General features: G+C 42.1%; 1 protein-coding gene and 1 pseudogene across 7 annotated transcripts in view; both read left to right on the top strand.

Moving 5' to 3' along the window:
* The window catches only part of RNLS (renalase, FAD dependent amine oxidase), a 268671-nt gene that overhangs the window by 58007 nt on the left and 191768 nt on the right, over nucleotides 1–18896 (top strand). The gene's annotated exons all lie outside the window — the stretch shown is intronic.
* LOC112808036 (small ribosomal subunit protein eS24 pseudogene) lies at nucleotides 6781–7171 on the top strand (annotated as a pseudogene).

Below are 18896 nucleotides of genomic sequence, written 5' to 3'. Positions count from 1 at the left end.
GCTGCCTCCTGAGTATTTCTCGATGTCTCCATATAATCATGACAACTGAAATCAGTTGCTGTTCTCTGTTCATCCCCAGTTGTAAGGTGTTATTTCCTAACCTTTAGCTGGGTCAGCTATTAGGACCCGTGACTTTAGGAGCATTTATCAAGAAACATTTGCTCAGTTCAACTCCTATTAAATAATACTTCATTCAAACTTCTTTGGTCTTACCATCAAACTTTTTTTTCCAGCAAATTCTCATTTGAAACAATTTGTTAGAGAGTAAAGCAACATGCATTTCTGGAAACCATATGTTATCACATTAGGCTTCTTGGATGACCCTGCCTTGGTGCCCCCTTCTGTTTCCTATGGACTCATCCATTCATTTATTCTGTCATCAGCACATTCTTATTATAAGAAAGCTTTCACTACACATGGCATTACATTCATCCAGGACCAAAGCCATATTTTGTGAGAAAAAGAATACATTTTCAGTTATCCAAAGACTAAAGGATTATTATTATTTACATACAATCACTATGAGATTTATTAAAGGATATACTTAAGCAGGAAGAAAAGCAAGACCAAAGGAAAAAAATATGACACACAAGAGCAATAGTGAGCACAGAGGTTTGTAAATGTATTTGTACATGTAATTAATTGTCAACTGCAAACAAATAGCTATTTTTTCATATTTTTTTAAACATTAAACCAAAATACTAGACAACACCAAGGAGCTTGCATATACATATATTCAATGGGTCATTAAGTTTGTGGTGCCAGAAAAAAATAACTAGATAAAATTACAGCTTCTAAACTGGCAGAGGGAAGAACACAGAATTTAGGAAACATTAGTTAAATAAAAGTCAGGAAAAGAGAGCAAATGACCAAAGGAAAGAGAAAACACAGAAGATGATACATGTAAGCTCAGCGTGTTAGTAGTCAACCTCGTGTCAACATATCAGTCCCACTGAGAAGGAAGACTCATTGCAGCGCTCTGGTGCCTGCCAGGTACACCATTCTCTGAGTTCTCTATCCAGAGCAGCTCATGGACTCTTAATGACAGCCCACCGAGAGGGGACAGTTATTACCCCCATTCTGTAAACGAGGATACTGAAGTGCAGGGAGAGTAGGTCTCTTGCCAGAAGTCATACAGGTTATAGGTTTGGAGCCAGGATTTGATTCAGGTCAGGTACTCTTGAGCCTACGACTGTCCACCAGCATCACTGTTCAACTGGTAATGTTGCCTGGGGAACATGAGCTGCAGAATTGCATATCCAATATGATACCACTTATTGAAACGTGAAAACCAATAAAACAATACTATGTGGTATATACATACGTGTAGGTTAAGAGTATTGGGAAAACACATTCATCAGAATGACAGAACGATACTTACCAATTTTAGGATAGTGGTTATCTTTGGAGAGAGAGAGAGAGAGAAGAAACAAGCATATGATCTCAGAGGGCTTCAGCTATATCCGTTATGTATTTGTTTTTAACATATGGTCTGTTTTAACATATGGTACCTGGGTGGCTCAGTCGGTTAAGCGTCCAACTCTTGAGTCCTGCATCAGGCTCTGTGTTCAGCAGGGAGTCCGCTTCTCTTTCTCCTCGCCTGCCACGCCCCCATGCATTTACTGTCTCTCTCCCTCTCAAATAAAAAAATAAATCTTTAAAAAATAATATATGGTATGAAGCAAACATGGCAAAAAAGTTACAATTTATTACGGATGATGATTCATAAGTGTTTTCACAGTGTTTTCTATTCTTTTTGTATGTTTGGAATATTTCACAATTAACATATTTTCTCTTAAAGCAAAGAAACAGTTAGAGGAAGGAGACTTTTCTGTCTTCTATACTCTAGGAAATTAGTCATTGAATCCTGAATTTTAAATTGTTCTTTTTGCATATTGCTCATTCTGTAAAATATACTGTTACCCATCATAGTACATATACAAAACTGTAACAGTGTTGGGGCGCCTGGGTGGCTCAGTTGTTAAGCATCCTCCTTTGGCTCAGGTCTGATCTTGGGGTCCTGGGATCGAGCCCCTCAATGGGCTCCCTGCTCGGGCGGGGAGTCTGCTTCTCCCTCTCCTGCTCCCCCTGCTTGTGTTCTCTCTCTCACTGTGTCTCTCTCTGTCAAATAAATACAATCTTTAAAAAAAAAACACAAAACTGTAACAGTGTTGCTGTTTGGGAGAGCAATAACTAACAGACCTTTCCTCCCCCGGAGTTTGGAACCAAATTGAGAAAGACAAAGGAGTCAGGCCAAATGCAGATCAAACTATCACCATTTGCTACTTACAAGACATCTTGGAGAATGTGATGGGGTGTGTGGCAAAACTGGACTTTCGGTGCTGAACAGGTCTCTCCAGCCAAGCAGGCAGCCCTGGAGAACCGTGGACCTTTGGAAGGGAGGGCCTGCGCCTCTGAAATTTATGCCAGGGAGCAGCAAGACCAGACTTGAGTTTTCCCGCAGGAGGGAGGAAGCCGCTGAGCTCTGTATACCCAGCTCCTCCCCGTGGCCCCTCTGGCCTAAATTCACGACTGTGAAGGACTGAGGCATGCAAGAGAAGCTGGAAGTTTCTAGAGAAAATTATCCTAGTGGAAGTCTGAAGAGTAAGGAAGAAATGTTTCTATAACCCTCGCCAGCCTCCTCAAACAAGAGTAAATCTGCCTTCTGTGGCTTCTGGACGCTTGGAATATGAGGAATTTTGAGGACCCGAGTCAGTATCATTAATTCATAGCCTCTGTGGCCCACCTGGAAACATTCTCTCAATCCATCCAACCACAGCAGATGTTCTTATCAACCAATTAATTTATGTATTTATTTTCACCTGTGTATTCATTTATTATTTCATTTTCTGAGAGACTCTCTCACTTCATGCTCTCTGTTCTGGAACTCTTCTCTGAACGAGTTGCTCTGTGAGTCGGCCTCAGAGGTGCTGTTCTTCACCATCGTTTGGGATAAGTCCACCACCTCTGCTTGGTGTTGTATCGCGTTTCCCGCTTGCTTGCATTACTCCCTCGTTGGGGTGGAGGACATCGCACAGTGATTTCCTAAGAACAGGTACATGGGCGATCCATTTTTCAACCATGCCTCTCTGGAAGCATCTTTCTCCCCCTCTTCCCTACTGTGTTCCATCTTTGGGGCTTTTTTTCTGCTTTCTAAGGCTACCTCAATATTATCCTTCTGTCCTCCTGCTGCATTTTTTTTACTGTTTTATTTTTATTGTTTGTGTCCTTTCTTAAGATACAATATCTTCTCTTACCCATCTGAGGATAACAAACTTTTTTTCAAGTTTACTTTATCTTTCCTCTTGGTTCCTGCTTTTTTTGTTTGTTTGTTTGCTTTTTGCTTTTGGTGTTCTTCATGGCTGGTGACCCTTGGTTGTCTATTTATATTTTATATATATATATATTTTTTAAAGATTTTATTTATTTGACAGAGAGAGACGCAGAGAGAGAGGGAACACAAGCAGGGGGAGCGGGAGAGGGAGAAGCAGGCTTCCCGCCGAGCAGGGAGCCCGATGTGGGGCTCGATTCCAGGACCCTGGGATCCTGACCTGAGCCGAAGGCAGACGCTTAACAGCTGAGCCACCCAGGTGCCCCTATCTATTTATATTTTAAAGGCACATTGCTACAATGCCAGTTGAAAGTTTCGTGTGTGTGTGTGTGTGTGTGTGTGTAGTGGGAAGTGATGACACGTGGGCTGGCACACTGCACCGAAGGAGGCAAAGTTCTGACCATTTGAGAGGAGACCACTCAACAGGGCTGAAGTTAACCCATTCAGTACCTTTGTATGAACCAGAAAAAGGATCCCCCGGAGTGTGTGAGTTGACTGGTGGATGCCTTCATGCTAATTAGAAAAAGGTAGCGCCCCCTCCAAGTTGGGTAAAGACTGGATTTCATTCTTTACTCACCCCCTCAGGCAATGTCCTTTGTATGGAAAACAGCCTGAGAAACTGTGAGGGCCCAGTTCCTAAATGTTACTGTGTTTCTGCCTTTTTCCTCAGACCCTTAGTGTTCTGCCTGGGGGCGAGGTTGATGGGATGGTGGGGGTGGGGAGAGTCTAAAGGTCTGGGGCTAGAGTTCCAGGAGCCAAGCAGAGGAAGAAAGCCAGGGAGGGGAGAAGGTCTCCCCGTGAATATATAGACTTTCCCTATAGGTGGACTTTCCCGTAATCCTCTGTTGCACTAAGGAGGGCGACCAGTACCCAGATTCCCAAGCCTGTCCGACTCAGCATCTTCAGAGGGTGAGCTTCCAGTGCTCCACCATGATGGGGTCACAAAGTCTTCTGGTCGTGAGGGGCAGAAGAGGAAATGGGGGGAATCCCCAGGATCCAAGTACTCAACCACACCCTTGTTTTCTGGTCCACCCCTCCCTGCTTCCTTCCAAGACACAGTTCCAGAATCTTCCTGGACTTTTGCATCTCTGCTGGCCTCCCACGTCTTACCTGCTTTGCAGACTTAGAAGTCAGGCTCTCTCTGATGAGCCTGGGCGACTTCCCTGCATCCATGTACTAAACGGCTCTCCGACTTCAGTTGCTGTGCCTCACCTACTGTTTTCTCAAATTTTCTTTGTCCTTTTGTGTTTGTTTTGTTTTTATGTGTATAATGTCATTTAGTAGGAAATGGTAAAGAAGTAGAAACAAGCACAGATGCTCAATTCGTTGTTGGAACTTCATTACTTCTTTATCATTTGGGTCAAGGTTTCTGTGTTACTAAATTTTTGCATCTACTCATTCTGGTATGAGTTCTAAATTTGGTAGTTAAGGATTTGATGCATTTTGCTCAGGACTAGTTGTTGTTGTTGTTTTTAATGTTTTATTTATTTATTCATGAGAGTCAGAGGCAGACGGAGAAGCAGGCTCCCTGCCTAGCAGGGAGCCCGATGCGGGACTCGATCCCAGGACCCTGGGATCATGACCTGAGCCGAAGGCAGACGCTTAACCATCTGAGCCACCCAGGTGCCCCAGGACTAGTTGTTGCATTGCTCTTACTGTCTGGATCTTTTGAAAAAAGTAATTAAAAGGCTTACTGCACAGAATCTGTTTCTGATTTTCGTTGGCAGTAGCTGGGTGTTGGGGTCCATTGCAAGATTGTGAAGATGAAGTAGATTTAATCAAGGGTGAAGGAACAGCTTTGCTGGATCCATCTTGGTAAGCACATTCATGCACTCGGACCTCATGTCATCCCACAAATCTCGATTGGCCCCTGTGGGTTTTGGGCTGTGTGCGTGTGTGTGTGTGTGTGTGTGTGTGTGTGTGTGTGTGAATATCCTACTGGGATTTCCTAAGGATCTGAGGAGAGCTGGACAGCTAATGCATGACTGCACCACGACCAGGAGGGGTTCTAATCTCTAATGTCTGCTCAAACTGTGAGTTAATGCTGCAAATGAATGCAGAGACGCACTCGACCAAATCGCGTCTTTACTGGCCTGGTTGTACTCTGCAGCAGCACTCTGGCCAGTCAATAGAAAGTAATACCCTTTACCACCCACTTGACCTGAGTGATTCTTCTTTGTGGGTGAATATGTACTTGTAAGATCTTAATTACAAGCCTGAATATCTAATTTAATAAGATTACGGTGATCTAGGGTGCCTGGGTGGCTCAGTCGTTAAGCATCTGCCTTCGGCTCAGGCCATGATCCCAGGGTCCTGGGATCGAGCCCCGCATCGGACTCCCTGCTCCACGGGAAGCTTGCTTCTCCCTCTCCCACTCCCCCTGCTTGTGTTCCCTCTCTCACTGTCTCTCTCTCTGTCAAATAAATAAATAAAATCTTTAAAAAAAAAAGAAGATACGGTGATCTAGAAGGCTGAGGATTACTTCTTTCACCACAGGATCTGTTTGAATATCAGTAAGTGTTTGCATGTGCTTGTGTGTGCACATGCGTGTACACGTGTATTTATGTGTAGAATTGCATATCTAAGCTATGATTGCAGATTCAGGCAGTATTATTTGTAAACACAGTTCTTGTTAACAAAAATAACTAAAGAAAATTTTAAAAAATGAGGCTTGCTAAAACCCGTTTAGAGAAGATCCCCTTCCCTTGGTGCTGAAGGCTGTCTTGCATTGCTGTAGATTCCACCACCTGAACTGTTTCTTTACTTAGGCGCTCTACAGGCAGTTATCAGGATGTCCCCAGAGCCTTTATAAATGTGAAGAACATTGATCGCCCTGTGAAAGGAGGGGGTTTACAGATTTCTTTATAGAACGTATTTCGTATGAGGATTGAGGATTTTATGTAGAATGAAAGAATGAATGATGATATGAAGTCTTTGGTTCAAATGTCTTTCACACACACACACACACACACACACACACAACAACAACAACAACAACAACAACAATGGAGCATCATCTTTTGTTACTCAGATGACAGAAAAGTCAAGTTTCTCCTTGCTGATGGTTCTTACCATTGGGTTGTCGGATTGGGAAAATAAACTGTAGTGTGATCAGCTTTCAGTCTAGGGCGAGTGTTTTTAGTACTTGAGGTGCATTGAGAGGTTAAATAGAGTCAGTATTTGGCACAAGATTATCCAGAGAGCCAATATTGTACTGATAAATTTGAAAACGGTCTAATCCAATACTATCTAGTAGAACTTTCTGTGAGGATGGGAATATTCTATATCCCCACTGTTGGATCTCGTAGGCACTGCCACATATGGCTGTTGAGTACTTCAAATATGTATAGTGTGACTGAGGAATTGAAATTTTGTTTAATTTTAATGAATTTAAATTTAAATAGCTAGCCTTTTCCTCCCTGGCTGCTTGAAGCTCGCCCGCCGCCATCATGAACGGAACAGTAACTATCCCAACCCGGAAGTTCATGACCAGCCAACTACTTCAGCAGAAACAAATGGTCATTGATGTTCTTCATCCCAGAAAGGCAACAGTACCTAAGACAAAAGTTTGGGAAAAACTAGCCACAATGTACAAGACCACACCAGATGCCATCTTTGCATTTGGATTCTGAACCCATTTTGGTGGTGGCAAGACAACTGGCTTTGGCATGATTTAGGATTCCTTGGATTATGCAAGGAAAAATGAACCCAAGCATAGACTTGCAAGACATAGCCTTTATGAGAAGAAAAGGACCTCAAGGAAACAGCCAAAGGAATGCAAGAACAGAATGAAGAGTCAGGAGGACTGCGGAAGCCAGCGTTGGTGCTGGTAACAAGTGAGCTAGAGTTTGCACAACAGAAGGAGTAAGGATTCTGCAGTGACTTTATCTGTGGTGATAGTGCAGATTGTTTAGGAGAGGGTTGATCAATAAACTAAGAACCTCAAAAAAAATAAATTTAAATAGCTAATAGATAATAGAGTATTCTTTTACAATTGCCTGGGAATGTAGATAGCCGAATACAGTTATTTTGGGTAGCAGGTCTAGTTTATAAAACAGAAAATTGCCAGTAGCTTGACTATGACACAGGTCATTTATTCACACACCGATTCAACAAATATTAAATACTCACTAAGTACTCTACTTACTGTATTATGCTACCTGTTGAGGTCAGCAACTTTTCTGAATTGGTCCTGAAATAAATGAAAACTTTGTAAGGCCACAACATCTATGTGAAGCTGACCAGTTAGGGTTAGAACAGGATGGAAAGAAGAACATGGCCCAGAAAGCCATCAGGGACACTGCCTACAGCCAAGGACAGAGGACAGAAGCCCTAATCAGTTTGAAAAAAATGATGTATGTCAAAAATTAACCAGGAGACAGAGTTCGAGAAGCTAAAACAGAAACAAGGGCCAAAATCAAGTAGACATTGTTTCAAGATTAGCAGCGTGAATGGCACATCCCAGGAGACCATTGTTCAACCAGGATACAATGTTGTTCCAAACTACAGCCGAGTGACCATAAGCGCGGATGAAATCCATCTAGCAAGCAGATGTCTGTTGACTGAAGTGTGAGCCCGCCGCTCACTCGTTCCCATACACAGTGTCCTGGCTCAGCGGGAGGGAAGGACAGGGTGAATATGTGAGATGAACAGTGAACTCTGCTGTTTTGCCAGCCGTTCTGAAACCCCTCTGGTCCTGAGAGTCCTGGCTAGATTCTGCATTTCCATACAATATCTAGCAAGGACTTTTCTTGGCTTCTTTTTTAACTGAGTCTGTGACCAAAAGACTACATGACTCATGAGCCTGAGATTGTGGAATGTAACAAAAGGATCTTTTGTTTTGTTCTTTGTAATTTTCTGAACTCAAAGGATGGACTGTAGCCAAATGTTCCCAAGTTTGGAACCTGATAATACAAAGTGGCCCTTGACTTCTAAGGGAGACAAGAATGGGAAGAGAACAATAATAAAGATGTTACTCTCTAGTCATTTTGCTTTAGGGGCTGAAACTGACATGCAAATAATTCCTTTCAGAAAAGTTGTCACTTACTTTCCCAAAGTCTGTGAATGTTCAGGTTTGTGGGATAGTAGAGGGTAGAGTGTTCTGCACTTGGTTAAAAATATAGAAAACTGAATACAGTTACTTTCTGATAGCACAGTGGGACATAGGCAGAGCAAACCTATAATTAATCAACAGCAATGTTAAAAAAAGATCTTTAAGATTAAAGGTTCAGAATCCACCCTTTTAAGCTTCCTCAGAAAAAATATTCTTGTGAGAGTTCCTTCTCACATCTCTTGATGCCTGAGTGTATGTGAGGATTTCAGAGCTGTAAAGATAGAACAGGATTTCTGTGTCTCTGGAATTTTTCCTTCTTCCCTGGACAACTGTTTGCATGCATAGCTGTATCCTCATGCTAAGGAGGGTCCAGAGAAAGAAATGCTACTTCCTGTTACAGTGAGACAGCACACCCCAGCTCCTGCACGCAGGCAGTTCCTGGGGGGAAAACCACTTTGGTGTCTCCCATTGGGAAGCCCGTCTTCTCTTGTGCTCCCTCCAAGGAAGCAGGACCAGCTGCTTGCCACATTGACAAAGTACTTAAAGACGATTCTTTGCTTATCAGCCTCCTCTTTCTTAGGTTAAATAAACCACGTTTTTTGTCTTTCTCTTTGGGGCCAATTTTCTTATCTTTTTTTTTTTTTTATTCCCTTAATCTCTTTGATCAGTCTCCTTAGGATTCCTTCCAAATCCTATAGATGTTTGCAGACGTAAAACAGAAGCTAATCATTACCCTTAACAAAGGCTAGCCCGGTGCTGAGCCTGACGGGGCAAGATTGCCATCAATCATCAGTTACATGCTGAAAAGACTTGCACAGAACTCGGTTTTGAAAATCATAGTGTAGCATCCTTGGATCCTTGGCTTGTTTAACCCTGTTTTTCAGGGGCATGGGGTTTTTCTTGTTTTGTTTTGTTTTGTTTTTTCTCATCATGGACACTCAACACCAGGCTTGCTAATAAGTCTTTATTGGCTGAGGACTGTTTTCTTTAGAGAAATCCTCACTGTTGAATCTTTATTGTTGCATCTCTTTGCCAACTTCTGCAACACCATTGCCATTTAGAATTTTATTCGGTCTTCCCATTTCTCCACCCAGTTTGTGCAGAATGAAAGTTGTCCTCGTTCAGGCACTCATTGGTTCTTTCCACAAATGTTTATTGAATCCCCCCCTTTTTTTTTCAGGCACTACCTGTCCTGCCCGTGCGCATTTTTAATGTATCGATCACAATACTTTGGAATCACCACTACCACTTCGTTGCAGCCTAAGGCAAAAGTGCATTGGCCTCATTTTAGGGAAGTGTAGTTAATAAAGCATAAAAAGGTCTTCATTAGAACGAGAGACTGAAAAGACCACGTTAGGGTGATGTTCTGATATTGGAGCAGTCAGTGACCCGAGCTTGCCAGGGCTGGTCTGAGCATTTACCCCGGGGGCAAAAGTGAAGCCACACTTAACCGTTTCTTGGGTAATACCAATTAACAAGAGTTACGAGAGAAGTCACCCTCTTGCGTCCACTTGCCGGTCAAAATCTGAATCTCCTTTTTTCACTTACCATTCTGGTAACTGTGGGTGTTCCTAGGGTTTATTTAGTTCTTGGTGTTTGGTTCTCTCTGTTCTTTCCTTGGGTAATATGAGCCTGTGCTACAATTCCAACTCTTTTTCTCTGTATTTATGTTTATATCTTCCCTATCCAAGACTCGGTCCTATACCATTAACAGTCTCAAAGACCATTATCTGAAATGTGTTCTATCTCAAATTTAGTACATTTTATTCTCTCCCAAATTATTGGCCAGTTCTGATAGCTGCATTCTTTTGCTGACATATACATCCTTCACTTAAAACCTCCTTCATTGTTTGTTTTTTTTTTATTCTGCCCCCCTTTCCTTCTGTTCTCTCTCAGGATCACCTGCCTTGGTGTCCCCCCATCATAATCCATACTAACCATTACGGGTGGACTGAATTTCATCATATCATGCTTCTCCAAAACTTCCAGGGGTTCCCTGTCATCTACAGGACGAAGTCACATTTCAGGACACACAAACCTGGGAGCAAAACGGGATCAGAATATTAAAGAGCCTTGCTTCTGTCACTGCCCCCAGCTCCCTTCCGATTCATCCAATCAGTTCCCTGAAGGGCAAAACCTTTGAAAGTCAGGACAAGGAAAAAGAGTACCCGTGGTTAGGGTCTGAACCGGAAAAGGCTAATTCAAGAATAGGATGATTTGGACAGAAGAGAGTTTAAGCACATTTCCTAGCAAGGCCTACAGAAGACAATGCACGTGGGCAGGAAATAAATAAGCTACCGTAAGAGGGAGAACAAGAGCGATGGAGGAGGGCGTGAAGCATAGACGTCTAGAGGGAAAAAAAAAAAACAGTGAAAACCCCAGGGCTGCCTGGTAAGTTAGTATAAACGAGTGTTTGCATAGAATCTTGGCTTCTGATGACTTGGCTTCCTACAACTCTCTCAAGCTTGTTTTCAGTAGGCCAGTATTTAGGGGACATAGTTCTGCTCAGGATTTAGAACTTTTCCTCTTGGTAGAAGCCTTTCTGCACCTGTTCAGTAAGATATTTCTTCACCCTGTGGCTTGGCCCTGCTCAGCGTGTGAGACACGGAGGAAGGCACAGGAAGGCCACGCGGAGGACCACCTGCTCTTTCACCACCTCAATAGTCCCTTTCCTGTCTTAGCTCACACTCGGAAGCACATTCTTACTGATGGAGAGACATCGTGGTGGTCCCCAGCTTGAGCCGAAGCCAGGCCCGTTCCCCAAATTCACACATGTCTGGGCTTGTCTCGTTGGGCCGGTGTAACTGACCAGCTGGCAGACGGTTCATGGGAAAGATGGGTCAGAACTTCTGGAGAGAGAACGCTTTCACAGGGTGGATGGAGTTAGACAGACTTAGTCTGATAATACAGCTTTAGTGATTGTTGGGAGTGAACTGTCTGAGAATATCACAGTTACCCATCGCTTGGTTCGTCTACCAGCCATTCCCACTTGAAAGGCCAGGTGAATCCTATGGAGACATAGGCAGGAGGGAACTTGAAAGAAAAACAGAGAGCTCTGCACTACAGTCTTGGAAGCCTATGGGGCAACACTGCTCTAGTACTCGTGTGGAAAAATACAACACTGAATCAAAGAGTGCGGGATTCCCCGCCAGCCATACACTTTTCGTGCCACGTACAGTGACTTCTGCATCTCATGAACTTCAGAGAGCCCAGCGCAACTTTAGCTCTTCAAGGACTCCGGCTCGTCGGCACGAAAGCACCGGGAGAACGTGGTGTCCATCGGAAATGGGCACAGTGCTTGGCAGGGGCAGCAGCATGCAGCAAGTTATGGTGGCAAATCAGTGATCTGTCAGCCAGTAAATACACTCAGACACTAGCGAAGACTTCAGAGCCTGAGTTTCAGACATCACGGGGATGGGAGGGTAGCCAAAACAGAAGAGGAGAACGTCAGGCCCCGTATAGTAGCTCACGGGGCTTGGTCAAGAGCGCACACATGAGATAAACCTTAGAGATCGTACATACTTGTGAAGGGCTTTGCAGGGCATCAGAGATGCTGTGTTTTAACAGGTCGGATCAAGAGGTAGCACCACATGAATTCTTAAGTGTCTTGGGCTTAGAAGAAGGCTTTGTCCTGTTGGTTGGTTGGTTGGATGGATGGTTTGTTATGGAACTCTTGAATGATAATTGAAATTTTAAAGAGCAAGATAAGGTGTATTTTAGAAATAAGGTATGCATTTTTTGTTTTAATAAGCTTAAAGAAATGGTAACTGGGTCTGTGGAAGCATTGATCTGACATTTACTGCCTACTAAACGAGATCTATATCTACAAAATCCTTTTATACAGTGCCAGGAACTTAAGTAGATGTTCAGTTAAGTATTACTGTGCATACACTTCTAATCTTCTCCTTTCAACCAGAAAGATGTTTATAATTTCGGGGAGGATAGGGATATAACATTTGCTAGGTTTGGACATGAACAGAACTTCAAGCCTGAATATGCATCAGATTCAACTGTGGAGCTTTTTAAAAATAGAAATGCCTGGGAGGATCCCAGACCTTCTGAATCAGGATCTCTGGCTAGGGGACCCAGATACTTTTAAAGGGTTCCTCGGATGATTCTGATGAGCAGCCAAGCTGATGAACCATTGATGGGAGGCTGGAGAAAGTGGTGGTTTTCTGCTTTATAAAAAACAAAGCCAAAGGATTATCTTTTCTTCCCTTGAGGATGCACCATGGTCAGATGGAAAAAGTATGGCACTGGGGTCTAGTCCTGGACTCAGCTCTGCTAAGGGAGAAAGTCAGTTAATCTCTTTTCTCCCAGTTTCTCAGCAGCTTAATGGAGACTCTGATTCTTGCTGTCCAGAGCTGTGATGCAGTAAAGGAAATGAAGCTACTCTACCATAGGAAGCTGACCTGTAATAGACAGACAATGACCATTACTTCCTCTCAGGTATCCTCTGCCCCTCTCTCTAGGTAAACAGTTACTCTCCAAAACAAGTGCTTTAGCTCCCCCCTTTCACAGTCTAATGGGGGAGATGAACAACAAACCAAGTATACCAATATTCGTTCAATTACAACTTTGTCAGTGTCACAGATGTAAATTACATGTTAGAGGGGTCCCTAACAAGATTTTCTGACCTAATCTACACAGTATGTTAGCCTTCTGTTTCAGCTACATTTTGTTCTTCATATTGATGTATTGAACTAATTTTTTCTCCAGTGTTAATGCAGGAAAGCTTATTGTAGGGAATAGAAATCCCTTATCCACAAGTATAAATGAACAAATGCACACTATATTTTGCCCTTAGTTATATTTACATATGGATGTTACTTCCTATTACGGATAAATATGTACACAATGCCAAGCTTTTTGAAAACCCTTTTTAATGTATTTTAATAAAGAATCAAGATTTTAAATTTTATTTAAGCTGTTGGGTTAAAGTCAAAAAGACTGGTTCTCATTATGGTCTAACTTGGCTGAAGTGACAATGAAGAAAAGTCCAGAGTCAGTTTTATTTGGCAACACTAGAAAGAGAAGTCTCTCCTGCCATGTTTTTTAAAAACAACTTTCAATTAAGTTTCATTTGGGATTCGGGCCTGTCTTAGTTACATACTTCAGAAAATTAAGATTTATAACAGAACAGTCCTAGTGTCCTGACACCATTAGGCAGAACTATAATCTGGTCATTGTTTCCCATTGTGTAAAAGTCAGTGTTCCTTTTCAAATGGCATGAGAATTGCCTCTCAAAATATTCTGGCATTGGCGATCAAGCTTTGTTAGGTGGGAAAATCTTTATTCAGTTTTCACTTTTCGAAGTAACTTAGGCAGACATCTGTGTCCATAACAAATCTAGAAGACATCTCTTTGCTGAATGGTATAGATGCCCATGCTGGAAGATTCTTGATTACCAGTAAAAAATATTTGAAGAAGAAGAGAATGGCTTGTGGAAATCACTTCTTAAATTTGTCAACTTGTATTATGTATGTATGTATGTACGTATAAAACAAAAGGCTATTTCACTCAGTTTATGTTGTATATACATAAGATAAATATCAAAATGAACCTCTGAGACTGCATCATAAAAATTAGCACATTTAAAGCATTTAAATTCTCAAAGCATTGCTAAAACATTAAACCTTTTCGATATGTTCTCAACTAAATATTATTATCCCCATTTTATAGCCAGTGTTATAGACATCCAAGGGTGATGTCGAATTTTGTTAACAAATGGTGCATCAAATATGTGCGTGCGTGGTAAAAAAAAAAAAAAAAGAACATTGATACATTTATTCTTTCCTTATTATGTAAAGTCTGTTTGTAATAAAAAGGAGTTCTGTACATAGGGCAATAGATTTATGCACAGTGAATTCATAATGATTTCCCAGATGTTCATATTTAACTAGCAACCATTATGAAAGGAGTAAGGCTTTCTAAGGTTATCTTCCTGATTAACAGCTTTCACCGTCCCTGGCTGGGTGATTTTATAGTCTGTCAGGGAAATTAACCATGTAGCCTCCAGATCATAGCCACCGTAATAGAGACAGAATATAATTTCACACGTTTCCATCATAACTTGAAGTGAAAACCAGACATTACTTGATTTCACTTAATGATTTATGTTCTGCCGTAGATATATTGACTTACCCAAACTATGAAGGGAAATGAACAGTTTGTCAAAGTTGGCATATAGTTTTTAATACAAAATTATGGCCATCATCATCGCAGATGAAATGCATGGCCACAAGAGCACTCTCAAGGACCTCATGGCCCCTGATGAATTTTTCTTTCTTCATAGTGCCATTGAGTATGGCAGTGTATCAGATTTCATTTTCTAAGGAAAGCATCTCTGTGAAACAAACTAACCCAGTAGGAAAGAGGGAACTACTAAATCTGAAAAAATATCATTCCACTTTATAGGCAGACTAAAAATTATAGTGATTTTTCAACAGTCCCAACAATGCAGCGTTGCCGCGAATGCATGGACCTCCTTCAGCTTGAGTGGCTTATTATAATCAGACTAAATTCTCACACCATGTAAATCCATTATAGTTTATGACTTAAATCCATGAGAATTATAATTGAGAGAGCCTTACCCAATCAAAATCAAATTTAATTATATGTTCACATTATAATCTAGAGAACAGAGGTTTTAGTTTAAAATCAGCCTCATCTCTTTGTTCTGAATGGAAAATAAAGAACCACTTTTTCCTTCTCAGTTGTGACAGACTTGCCAAGAGTATGAATCTCCCCGTGCCTCTGAGGGTCTACATTTAGACAGTCCCCAACCCATCAGCCTCCCTTCTGCACCCTCTAAGCCTCTGTATGGCTTTCCTGGGACTGTGTGTGAGTGTGCTAGGGCCACCATAGCAGAAGTTCCGCAGACCGGGTGATTTAAACCACAGAAATATCCTTTCTCACAGTTCTGGAGACTCCCAAGTCCAAGGTCAAAGTATTGGTGGGAGCTCCCGCGGCCCCTTGCCTTGACTTGCCGACAGACAGCCGCATCCTTGTTGTGTCCTCAACATGGTCTTTTCTCCATGTGCACGCATCCCTGGCATCTCTCTGTAGGTCCAAATTTACTCTTCTTGTAAGGACATCAGTCAGATTGGATTAGGGCCCCACCTCAACAGCCTCATTTTGCCTTAACCACCCTTTCAAGGCCCTGTCTCCAAATACAGCCACGTTCTGAGGGGCCGGGGGTTAGGGTTTTATCGTATGAATTTGGGGAGGGCACACTTCAGCCCACAACGCCCTGTACACATTGCTCCCGCTCTCCCTTGCGTCTCCCCTTTTTTCCTGTTTCCTTGCCTTTTTCCTTTTTTTAATTTAATTTAATTATCAATTATTTATTTATTGATCACCTACATATATGCCCGGTACCGAGCTAGCAGCTGAAGATACAATAATGAACGATAAACTGTAGCCCTTTTCCTCACAGATCTGGAGGAAAAAGCAAGGAAGTAGCTCATCGCGCCAGAGAAGGAGGGTGTTCTGATCAGGGTGCACATAAGGCGCTGTGACAAGACAGGGCAAGACTACCAAGACCTGCCTCGGGGATTAAGGGCATCTGCACTGTAGGTGCACCCTCTTCACTCAGTCTGGAAGGACCAGTAGCCATCGGCCAGGAGAAAAAAAAACTGAGAGAACATTCTACAAAGAAGCGACATCCACAAGAGCCCATAGGTGGGAGAGATGGTGGGACAGTTGGACCCTGCAAATAACTCAGTAGAATTCTAGTGAAGTTCAAGACTGGGGCAGTCTCAGAGAAATGCTAAGTATTTAGGACTGCTTGGAAATAAATTAACATGAAAATAAAGTTGTGATTGGAAAGTAAGTCATATTAAAATCAAAATAGAAATGACAAACTCGGAAAAAAAAAAACAATTGCAACTCATAATAGAAAGAGCTAGTTTCTTCAGTCTAGGGAGTTGTACCACTCAGTGTGAAAAGGCCAGTAATCTGGTACAAAAATAGGCAGAGAATAGAGAATTGAAAGAAAAAGAAATGGAGGTGGTTCCTACACATATGAAAAAAAGATGCAAAATAAAACCATACGTTTTTACCTTCGGTATTGGCAAATATTTAAAAATTTGATAATATGGGGCACCTGGGTGGCCCGTTAAGCATCCAACTCTTGATTTCAGCTCAGGTCTTGATCTTGGGGACCTGGGATTGAGCCCTGTGTCAGGCCCCGGGTTCAGCATGGAGTCTGCTTGAGAGTCTCTCTCTTCCTCTGCCCCACCCCCCTCCATCTCTCTCTCTCTCAAATAAATCTTTAAAAAAATTAAAAAGATAAAAGTTTGATAATAATATTATAAAGGTAAATAGAAACAGATACTCGCCTACATTGCTGGTGGGAGTGTCAAGTGTTACAGTCTCAATAGAGGAAAATTTGGCAATATCCCTGAAAATTATCAGTACACATTCCCAAGAATCCAGTTTCTGCAAAATAGCCACGCATGTGTGAAGTAGTGTTTCTACAGGTTTTCACCGCGGCACTGACTGTAATGGTGAAAGCTTACTACCTAATAATAAACGATATGCATTAAGTATTTTGAGGAAGGCATCATGATACTTGCAACATATTTTGAAATTAATAGAAATATGAGGGATGGATAAAGCAAGTATATAATAGAATACTATTTATAGAATCTAGCTGGTAAGCAAATGTGTGTTTACTGTTAAATTCAACTTTTGTTTATGTTTGGAAACTTTTATAATAATGTGTTTGAGAAAGAAGGTGACGAGGAATCTTAAAATCTATCCAGAGGGGAGTGGCTGATTTTACTGATGGTGCATCCGTACCCTGGATCACTACAGCTGTTTTAAAAAAGAAGAAGACCGTTGCTTGTGTACAGACAGGGAAGGCCCTCCAAGATACATTATGAAGTGAGAGAAGAAGAATGTCAGTGACTATGTTTGTACACCACCATTTGTGTATAATAGCTCCACAAGGATGCACAAAAACTTGGGGAAAAAAAATATAGCCTCTGGTAGGGGAACTTCATCTGGGGGATGGAGTGAAGAGGAGATCTGTTATTTGATATATTGTTGAGGTCTGAATCATGTGCATTTACTGTCGATTCAAAAACAGAGCCTAAAAACATAGGGGTAGTTACCGGGCCACTTTTGATGTCTTACTTTATGTAATCGTCACTGCCATCCTGCAAGATGGGGATATCACCGGCACCATTTGCAGAGGGGGGAAGAGGTTTCTGAGAAGCTCAATGATTGTTCGAGGTCACACAGTGAGCACATGAAAAAGGCAGAGGGGGGGACATAGGTCTGTCTGATTCCCAACCCTTTGCCCTTGGCATCTGCTTAGTAGTGATGGATAAGAGCCCTGCATTCCAAGCAGAGGAGACAGCTGCTGGAAGGGGAAGCTCTCGCCGGAGACCCGAACCAGTGCAGAGCACCGTGGTGCAGAATGCCCGTGAAGAGTGCCAGGGAACGAAAAGGAACATGACAGGCCAGGTCATAGAGGAACCCTAGATCCACATCAAGACACATGTCCTCCATCTTACAGACACCGGGAGCCATGCTTGGTGTTCAAGATTAGTTACTTTGCAATCGTGGATGCTGAGGGAGAGAGAAGAGACCTGACAAATTCCGACATCCGGCTTCATGGGGGGCTTTTGCTGCCCTTGTTTTCTGAGTGCCAGTCGAGTGATGGAATGGGGAACATTTGGTGAAGTTAGAGTGCTTTTCATTGTACGTGGCCATGCCTCCATTTTATATGCATGCCTGAAGACCCTACTTGTGTGTAACAGACACCTCCCAAATAGAACTTCCACAAGTTACTGCAGCAAGAATTATGGCCAAAGGGGACTTGTTCCTGTCAGAAAAGGCTGCCAACACTTCTCTCGCTAAATCCCACCTTCCTGTAAAAAGAAAAGAGTAATTTTAAAAAGTAATAATAATAGCTAATAGAAGTAGTTGGCAGTATGTAGGGTTTACCATGTGCCAGAATTTCCCAACTTCTCTGTTACAATATTGTAACTATAATTATATAATTATTATTCTAAATATGCTATTTAATATTAAACCATAGAACTATTATAATTAAATAATACAAAAGTTCTGAATGATGACTGTTACAAATATGCTCTTTAGTAGCAACATTTCCCTTGTATTTTGTACCACTTTAGCACATACTATAATACTCACATGGACTCACTTAAATATAGTACTACTGATTGGCATTCAAGGATGACTTCACTTTAATAAGTCAAGCAGAGAAAGTCAATTATCATATGGTTTCACTTATTTGTGGAACATCAGGAATAGCTTGGAGGACATTAGGAGAAGGAAGGGAAAAATGAGGGGCTGGGAATCGGAGGGAGAGACGAACCATGAGAGATAATGGACTCTGAGAAACAAACTGAAGGTTCTAGAGGGGAGGGGGTGGGGGATGGGTTAGCCCGGTGATGGGTATTAAAGGGGGCACGTTCTGCGTGGAGCCCTGGGTGTTATACGAAGACAATGAATCGTGGAACACTACATCAAAAACTA

Source organism: Callorhinus ursinus, unplaced genomic scaffold (genome assembly GCF_003265705.2).
Source record: "Callorhinus ursinus isolate GAN/ISIS: 27379988/994484 unplaced genomic scaffold, GSC_fseal_2.0 scaffold32, whole genome shotgun sequence".
Lineage (NCBI taxonomy): Eukaryota > Metazoa > Chordata > Mammalia > Carnivora > Otariidae > Callorhinus > Callorhinus ursinus.
Note: the sequence above shows the minus strand (reverse complement) of the source record. Positions and strands in the feature narration are given on the sequence as shown.